The sequence below is a fragment of the Rhinoraja longicauda genome, chromosome 3, assembly GCF_053455715.1.
Source record: "Rhinoraja longicauda isolate Sanriku21f chromosome 3, sRhiLon1.1, whole genome shotgun sequence".
In the NCBI taxonomy this organism is placed as follows: domain Eukaryota; kingdom Metazoa; phylum Chordata; class Chondrichthyes; order Rajiformes; family Arhynchobatidae; genus Rhinoraja; species Rhinoraja longicauda.
This window is the reverse complement of record NC_135955.1, coordinates 38,011,615-38,021,286: the sequence shown is the minus strand read 5'-3', so window position 1 is coordinate 38,021,286 and position 9,672 is coordinate 38,011,615. Positions and strand designations below refer to the sequence as shown.

The 9,672-nt window shown below is 41.4% G+C and overlaps 1 protein-coding gene across 1 annotated transcript in view; it reads left to right on the top strand.

The window, feature by feature from the left end:
• Positions 1-3,103: 3,103 nt before the first annotated feature.
• LOC144591928 (methylcytosine dioxygenase TET2-like) overlaps positions 3,104-9,672 on the top strand; it is a 112,814-nt gene continuing 106,245 nt past the window's right edge. Inside the window, exons 1-2 of the mRNA XM_078395955.1 lie at positions 3,104-3,478; positions 3,794-3,847. The gene's annotated coding sequence lies outside the window, so the exon portion shown is untranslated. The remainder of the gene's footprint in view (positions 3,479-3,793; positions 3,848-9,672) is intronic.

The window sequence follows — 9,672 nt, the reverse complement described above, 5'->3', positions numbered from 1 at the left end:
TCTTATTCAGCTGCCTCTTGGTCATGTCTGTATCCAGGTTACACCGTCACTACCTCACACTGTACTTCTCTCACTCCGCACGTCTCCCACTTTGCACTCTGCAACACAGAAACCCTGTCTGAGACTTAACAAAGTGTCCAAAAATACTGGTGCTGCATTATTTAATGGGATGGTTCGAGTGGCACGAATGTAATGAAGGCTCTGTTGCCATGATGGACAAAGAGCCATTATATGGAGTTCTCGTGCATTTGTTGTGACTAAAATGTGGGTGCATGGAAAGTAAATAATTGTGGTGCTTCAGCTGGCCTCGAAATAGAGAAAGTGCATTCAGTTCTGCAGTCACCAAATCAATATGATTAGTTTTGGATTTAACATTGTTTGCAGGCAAATGTTCATTTCTTGGGAATCTGGAATACGATTTCCTGATTGTGTCAGCAACTGAAAACTAGTGTAAAGTAACCAATGTGTAGGAAAGAACTGCAGATGCCGGTTTAAATCATATGTAGGTACAAAATGCTGGAGTAACTCAGCAGGACAGGCAGCATCTCTGGAGAGAAGAAATGGGTGACGTTTCGGGTCGAGGCCCTTCTTCAGACTGAAGTAAGCAATGACAGGATGCTGCCGTGACAGGATGGGGAACAAGCTGGCAGCTGAAATAACTTTTCAGACTTCTGAATCCATTCTGAATTTTTATCTATTGGATTGCAGGGTTGTGTGAGGGGATAGAGAATGTGGGGTGAGTGAGGAGGGTGGGGGGGCGGGGGGGTGATGGAGAGGAATTGGAGGGGTGAGTGGTGAAGGATATGATTGAGGAGATGAGTACAGTGTAAATAGTGAACTCTATTCAGTGTCAATAAATATCAGTTTGTCCATTGTCACTCAACTAATTGTAAGTAGCATTTGCAACCAATATTGAAATCTGCCATTTAAAACACTTTCACAAATATCTAAATTGTGCCTGGGTATAATCTGAAATGTATACATCAATTCACATCTAGAAATCATCACTAAACATTGCTCTTTTGTAATGGCATTGTGAAATGTATCTCTGAATTTAAAAGGTTCAATTTAAAGAAAGTTGTTGATATTCCCTCCTTTTTGCAAATGAGGTTTAATATCATGTTTGGTTCAGAAGTTGTCTTTCAGTAAACTCTACCAAGCAGCAGGGCCTCATTGTCTGCCTTTCTTTGTGAGCTCTAGCAAGTTATTTTTATGAGGGAGATGCATCTGTCCTTTTTACAGAGAATGTCTTTTTAAACTGAATGGGAATGACATGTGTTGTGCCTTGCCTTATGGATTAGCCCAGCTCTTTAAAAGTCAGAGAAAAGAGTTTCAGAGTAAGAAAACATTTCCCATCCCCCACTGTATATTGACAGAATCTCCATTTTGCTTGAAGCACTCCCTCTCCAGTTGGTTGATGGGGGTGGTGCGCTCCATTCAGAGTTAACAAATGTCACCCTGGTTTGGTGGGATAAGGAGCAAGCAGGCAGCCAGGCACAGTTTCATGCCGTGCCAGAACTGGGGCTGCGCAGATTATGGACCGACACAAACCACCTGTTCAATTAAAGCAAAGAAATTTAAAGGACTGCATCGACTGTGAGGGTTGGTTCTAATGCACACAAAAGGAATGTACACTCGAACAGGAAAAACACGCCCACTGGGTTGTTTATTTTAAGGAAAAATGCACATACTCTTTTTTTCCGAGAAACGGCAGCATTTTTCAGATGTGAAGAGGAAGAGACACAGTTTACAAATTTCAGTACACTATGCTTGGGCAATATACATGTTTCCTCAATTTTTCTCAGCAGACGTGTATGTGTGTGTCTATGTGTCTCTGTGGGCGTGTGTGTGACTGTGTGTGTGAATTTCTATGTCCATGTGTGTGTGTGACTGTGTGAGTGTCTATGTCTGTGTGTATGTGCGTGTGTGTCTATGTCTCTGTGTGTGACTGTGTGTGTGTCTATGTCTGAGTGTGTATGTATGTGTGTTTGTCTCCATGTCACTGCGTGTGACTGTGTCTATCTCTGTGTGTCTATGTCTCTGTGTGTCTGTGTGTGTGTCTATGTGTGTGTGTGTGTGTGTGTGTGTATGTGTCTGTGTGTGTGCCTGTCTGTGTGTGTGTGTGTGTGTGTGTGTGTCTGTCTGTGTGTGTGTGTGTGTGTGTGTGTGTGTGTGTGTGTGTGTCTGTGTGTGTGTGTGTGTGTGTCTCTGTGTGTGTGTCTATGTCTGTGTGTGTGTGTGTGTGTGTGTGTGTGTGTGTCTGTGTGTGTCTGTGTGTGTGTGTGTGTGTGTGTGTGTATGTGTGTGTGTGTGTGTGTGTGTGTGAGCGAGTGTCTGTGTGTGTGTCTGTGTGTGTGTGTGTGTCTGTGTGTGTGTGTGTGTGTGTGTGTGTGTGTGTGTGTATGTGTGTGTGTGTGTGTATGTGTGTGTGTGTGTGTGTGTGTGTGTGTGTGTGTGTGCGTGTGTATGTGTCTGTGTGTATGCGTGTCTGTCTATGTGTGTGTGTGTGTGTGTGTGTGTGTGTGTGTGTGTCTGTGTGTGTGTGTGTGTGTGTGTGTCTATGTGTGTGTGTGTGTGTGTGTCTATGTGTGTGTGTGTGTCTATGTGTGTGTGTGTGTGTGTGTGTGTCTATGTGTGTGTGTGTCTATGTGTGTGTGTGTGTGTGTGTTGAATGGGAGGGAGGTTGGCAGTGGTGGAAGGGTCTGGGTGGGGGGAGAGACAGCTGGATGGGTCTTGACATGAGTGGAAAAACCTGCTAACTCCTTGTGTGCTTTAAAACTGAACCTAGTTTCACTGTAACAGTGACATATGCCTGCAGTCGCTGAGTTCAAACAATAGTCCGAATGGAAATTAGGCAGGAGTTTTAGAAGCAGTGAATGTAAAGTAAGAAAGGACATAGCCAAAACATCACCCGGAAAGAAGCAGGAGCTTCGAGAAAATATTAAACCTACTAATCAAGAGCAGCCAGTTAAATTATATATTTTCTCAGCCTGAGAAACTTGGAAATGGGTGAGTGGGTGGGTGACTGATCAGAATTACGTGTGGCAGTAGGGGGAGCAAGCAATCCTTCTCCACTGAGCTCCAGTCCAGGGTTTCAATTCAACCTCACTAGTGTTCACTATTGTGCAGTTAGAAATCATAGGTCCTTTGTGTTTAAGGACCTAGTGGGGAAATGATTTACAACTACCCAAACAAGCAAACCTATCTTCCTGACAGAGTCCTCACTGGATGAAGCACATGCTAGTCACGTCCACACTTCGAGCCGTGGTAGAGAAACATTGGGGTTTCGTTGGCGATGATAATAGATGTCAGACCGTCATATGAATATTGATGTGGAGGCTAGTCTGCTTTCGTAGAGGAGCAGAAGGAAGCAAGATGGCTGCCCTTTAGGATTTGTTTGAAAGGAGACAGATTGTACTTTGCTGGATTTCTGCGTCGCTGAGGGAGGAACTGAGACTGAAGCGGTTTTTATGCACCAGTAAGTTCTTATGCTTCTTATTTAACCATTTTCTTTGATGTAGGATTATATAAAAATTTACTTTGCACGATGTCATGAAAGAAAGGAAAAGGTGGGGGTTTGAAGAAAATTAGCCAAAGCTTCTCCAACATGGCTGACAATATTACTTTGATAAAGAAAAAAATACCAGAACAGTGTTTGCATTTTGTTAGCTTTGAAATTAGCAGTTACATTTGAAATATTGTTGTCTGCTTTCATTGTGTGATGTGTTTCATTTTAAGCTAAGTAGAACTTACATGATCAGTTTTATCCTTATATAGTTTTTTCTTTTTTTAGGTTTGAAGTGTTTTTGTCAGAACTCAGTAAAGGGATAGTGGGACGGAGGAACAGGTACTGTGTTTATACCTCCCTGATGTGTGTTGTTGAATTTAATGGCATCTCTTAATATTTTTTCCTTAAAATTATCATTTGTGATGTTTGCAGTCAAACCATTCCTCCAAAATGCTGGCAAAGTAAAGATTAAACCATTTAATGAAGGAATTTAAATCGTACAGAGAAGATTCTGGGATTTATGCAGATTATTTCAAAAAATGGTTTTCTTTTCTTCCATTCGTTTGCTGAGTAACTGACAATTAGACACAAAGGCAGAAGAAGTAAAGAAAGGATTGCAGATTCCAAGGACTGCAAGGTCAGGGGCAGTAAAGGAAACAAAATACAATGCTGCAGCACCATTAGGGGCGAGGGGGATTTTCCGTGTGCTCTCTCATCTCTCAGCAAGGTTCAATTGCCCTGTGTTGCCAGTAACAGTGCCTTACACTAATAAGAGCTGCACACAGTCATGGCAAAAGCTTCTGATATTACTGCTTGTAAGTTGGAATTTTCTTGCTGCAGTCTAGTACCGATGTCATGCTAAAGGTTTTTGATCATCTGTCCACCCTGTTTCGGAAGCGATTTAAGATGTCTTGTTGCCCAGATAGCATGGCGTGGACTGACATCTGCCTGCGATTTCTCTATTGGATTGAGAATCGGTGCTAAATGGTCCACCTCTGAAGCAGAGAGGGACAATTTCCAAAATGAAGCTTGCACTAATCTCAAAACAAAAAACACCGAAGAGAATGAAAAAGAAACCTTTTTTAGTGAACAGGAGGTTTTTGTAATGCGGTTTGAAATTCCTCCACTGCCCTTGCAAACGAGTCACCATCAGTTGTTTTAGCTTATTGAGAAGGATAAATAGCCATTAGGATTAGCATTTTAATTGCCTCCTTGAATATTTGTAGGACATGAATAAACCATGATTTTTGTGTATTTCAATTTGTGTATTCTCCAAATGGAGCTTTCACTTCAAGTTTGGAATTGCTCAGTTAATTGTGAAATTACCGAAAAGGAGTGGAGTGTTGATGAGAGAATGATAGGGACTGAAGCAAATGGTTAATGTGAGTGTGGAGGCACGAGGAGTGTTAGTTGAGATCACTGGCACCAAACTGGGAGGGAAGTCACCTAGTACACGTGGAAAATAACAACGTGGAAATATACAGGAGGAGATGTATTCCAGCCACTTTATGTGCCACCCACACTTTCTGCTTTAACTGTTTAGATCAGATTAAAGTAATTGTATTGTGCCAATACTGCAAAGTAAACACTCATCACATCCTTTAATATAATCAAACTTGAGGGGATTCACAAAATTTTGAAAGTGAACAAAATAGGCACTGCCTCATTCTCAAAGCCCAGGTGACATTTTTAACTTTAAAGCCCATCCTGTTTTTTGACTGGACAGTAAGATATCGCAAGATATGCAGGGTCGCATGGTAAACACACAGATACCTCACTCGCTTATACTACACTGAGCAATGATAACGATGATCATTGCTTGCATTTATCATAAAGTAATGTTACCATGACAACGGAACCTGCTCACTTGAGCCAAAGGTGCCGTAGTTTTAAAGAAAACAGGGATTTGTACTTTAGAAAGAAACTCGCATTTATTAAACAACTTTAATAATTCTGGAAGCAATTCACAGACAATGAAATACAGTGGAAACTCAAGATTATGTGTTTTATAATATTGCATTTTGGATAGACCATGGGTATCATCATATCCCCCAAGATGGAAATGAAGTTAATATTGGTTTTGATTATAATGCTGGTCTTCAGGCAGTCTCTCAGCACATTATAACAAAGTAGATATGCAGTTCTAAATGTTTTTCTTTGCAAGTCCAGCTACCAATATGTGAGCAGTAAGTACCCAGACACAGCACTGTAATCTGAGCAGAAAAAATATTTTAATGAAATAAGTTGTGGGTAAAATAAAGGCCAAGGTCCTGGAGATTATTTCTTTTGATGTTTGGGGCAGGTATTTTTGTTTTTTTTATGTGGATCCTGAGAAAAATTATGGGAAACAGATAAGCACCATTTGCTGTAAATAGCAGTTGATTGTAGATTAGTTCTAAATGTGATGAGGTAGTATGTAACAAAAGGTGTTGAAAAGAAACATGATATGTAATGATCCAATTTCTGATGCCACAAACTTCTGATTTCTTTATTCTCTACATTAAAATATTCTTTTTACCTAAGGAATAAGAAATGAGCTACATGCCCACCTCTGCACTATAATAATGAATAATACACCTTCCATTCATGTTAAAATAAAGACAATTAAATGTGAATCAAAATAGATGATGGTCGGAATTCATGTATCAGGTTTGATAAATTCTTACAGAATTGACATTGGTTTCTGACATTAACTGGTCTTTTCTAGTAAGCTCATAGCATCTGAACAATCTAAACAATGAAATATTGGAATATTTGAGGCAAAGAATAGTGGAGAACCTTTTCTGTTGCCCATGGGTAGTGACTATTTGTCTTGCCACCTCTTCTGAGGAAATGCGGAAATAGCAAGTGCTAAGGGTTTGTTTTGACAACATGTCATTTAATATGTGCAGAGGCGTGTTACATAAAGTTCCCATTCCTTTCAGCAGTGGGGGAGCGTTAGAAGTCTATCTCACCCACAGGTACTCTTCACAGTGCATCCTGAGCCCAGGTCAATGGATAGCACCAAGCTATTGTGAACTAGGAGTGAAATGTTATTGCTAATTGTATATGACTATGATCTAGTGTTTCTCCATTTATCTTTTCTGGCTCGGCCCTAAGAACTGATCTTCCTTCCTTTCTTAATATTTTTAGTTTCACCACTCTTTCTCCTCTTTTTAAAATGTGCCTTAAAACCTCCCTCTTTGACCAACCATTTTACCATGTGCCCTATTTCACTTTACCAGGCTTGCTGCAGGAGTTGGTCTGTCAACCCTCCACTGAGGACTTCTTGTTAATTCCACTTTGTTTTTGCTTTGAACCTTCAGGATGTGTGGAAGGATACCTTGGGTAATGAAGAGTTAGCACTATGCTAATATAGGAAAAGCACTGCAGCTAATGCACCAACAGCGAGATCACAAGGCAGCAAATAAAAACGTGCAGACAAGGTGTTTTCAGAGGTCCTTGAGGTCTCCTGGAAGATTAATATTAGCATGGAAACACTTGTACCTCTTTAAAAATAATGCCATGGGGGCTTTTACATTTATTTTAGAGGCAGCTCAGGGATCACTTTAAAGACTTTCCGATTTATGCCATTTCTAACAATGCAGCACCCCCATAGCATTGCACTGAGAGTTTCAGGATACGATTTTGTCTTTAAACCTTTTGTATTGGGTCTTGATCACAGAATATTACAATTCAGAATAAGAGAGCAGCCCATTGAGTGTTGCTGTGAAGAGGCAATTTAAAATATGATGGAATTTAAAATCCAGACAGTTTGCGCAAGCAAATAGCTTACTGCTATTTGGAGATGGACAAAGACCCCCAGCAAATCTAATTAACTTCCCACTGCACTTTTTGGCATTTAGGTTGGTTATAGGTTTGGGGAATATGACAGCAGTGAATTACATGAGTCCTACATGCCTGGGTGGTAATGAAGCCCAAGATTGTGCTACACACCAGCATGTCTCTGGGAAAGGGGTAGTTGTACTAACAGTGAATGACCATGGCTAATCTTTTGTGTTTGTTGACTCTACCTACACCAATGTTTAATGCTATTGTTTAGGCTGTGCCGCTCAGATAACTCTTTCCACATGCACTCGCATATAAGCCTTTACTAGGAATACATTTTAAATATCGGGCAAAACAAATTGCAGGCCAATTGCAGCTCCTACCATCAAGAACATTGTGGTACATTTGCTAGTAAGTGTGTACCAATAAAGTGACATTTTGACATCATCATGTCACATTTGGTCATTTGTTAGTTGCTACAGTCTGCAATAAAGTGCACATGCATGTGTTGAAACTCTTGGATATTATTATAAATGCAGCTTACCAGGTGCTTACCAGATTTGCAGATCTTGTTCACAGACTACCTTCAAATACATTACAATTGGCGTCAAAGATAGGCAAAATAATTGACGACTTTTAACTTCAGAATATTAACTAAAGTCACTCTTCGAAGTACCTTTGAATATTAATGAAAGAAAGTACAAAGTACTGGGCACTTTGACCCATCATTTTACCATGTGCCCTATTTCACCTTACCAGGCTTGCTGCAGGAGTTGGTCTGTCGACCATCCAATCAGGAGATGCAGTGGGCCAGGCAGCATCTCTGGAGGACATGGATAGGTGATTTGGGTCGGGACTTTTCTTCTGACACTTTTTGTTTTGGTTTGTAAACTAGTACCGGTTCTCTCTATAAGAAAATAATGATTGGTGACACTGACCACAGGACCTGAAGACTCTGCGGTCTGGGAAAGAAAATAGCTCAGTGCCAATTTTTTCCTGGGCACACAGAGAGCTGGTAAATGTGGCAGGCAGTGATAAGTGGAGACAAAGAATAGGCAGTGGTAGACTGTAGCATGGAGAGTAATCTTAATAAGACAAGATTTAAACATGCACGAGTGGGCCTAGGGTTGTGAAGCCTTGAATGCAGCAGGATCATTGCACAGCTAGGAAATGGGGCAAAATGGCAATTCAAGTGCCAGCAAGTTATACAGGCAGTGTAGACATATGCCATTGCCATTCTGTTACTTTGAAAGATTTAACGAGACGTTACACCTATGGTTAATTCTTAAACCATGGGTGGGAGGATGGTGACAAAAATGTCAAAACTGGAAGATTTATCTGATATGAAAAACTACAACCTTGATAGAAATGGCAACAAAGTTATCGAGGAATATAGTCCATCACCAGCAACTAATGTGGCAGTAACTTATGGTCAGAAGGCAGCAGTGGGAGCACTAAGCCCGAAACAAGGTCAGCACCAACACATGCAAGTGGCGCTAATTCTTGTTCTGTTACAATGGCAGCCAACCACTGCACATGTACTTCTTTAAAGAGGCAAAGCCTTGGTCATGGTGAGCAACATGACCGGGGCACCCTGGTTGAGGGGGGTATTCGAGAGGGAACAGGGAAGAAAGGCGTAATTGTCATTGGGGGTAGTATTGTTAGGGGCATTGACACTGTTCTCTGTCATGAGGATCGAGAGTCCCTGCCTGTTGCCTGCCTGGTGCTTGGGTTCAGCACATCTCATCTGACCTGCAGAGGAACTTGGAGTGGGAGGGGAAAGATCCAGTCGTCGTGGTCTATGTCGTACCAATGACGTAGGTAGAATGAGATAAGAGGTTCTGCTAAAGGAATTTGAGCAGCTAGGTAACAAATTAAAAAGCAGAACCAGGAAGGTAATAATCTCTGGATTGCTACCTGACCCGCATGCAAATTAGCGTTGGGTTGAGAGGATTAGAGAGTTGAGCGCATGGCTCAAAGACCGGTGTGGAAGAAGTGGATTTGTATTTGTGGGACATTGGCACCAGTATTGGGGAAGGAGGGAACGGTTTCGACGGGATGGACTCCACTTGAACCCGGTAGGAGCAGATTCCTGGCAAACCGTGTAACCAGGACCGTAGACAGAACTTTAAACTTAAGTGTGGGGGGGGGGGGGGGCAGCAAATTGGAAGTGTAAGGGTGGAGTTAAAGAGAAAGAGAGTGCTGGAAATGTTACAGAAGTCTCCAGAATTAATGGGTCGGAAAGTTCAATGGGTAAGAGAGTAAGGTCGAGTAAAATCGGGACCGGAGTGAGAAGGGAAGTGAATACCACATTAAAGGTGTTGCATTTGAATGCGCATAGTGTGAGGAACAAAGTGGATGAGCTTGCAGCACAGTTAGAGATTGGCAGTTATGAT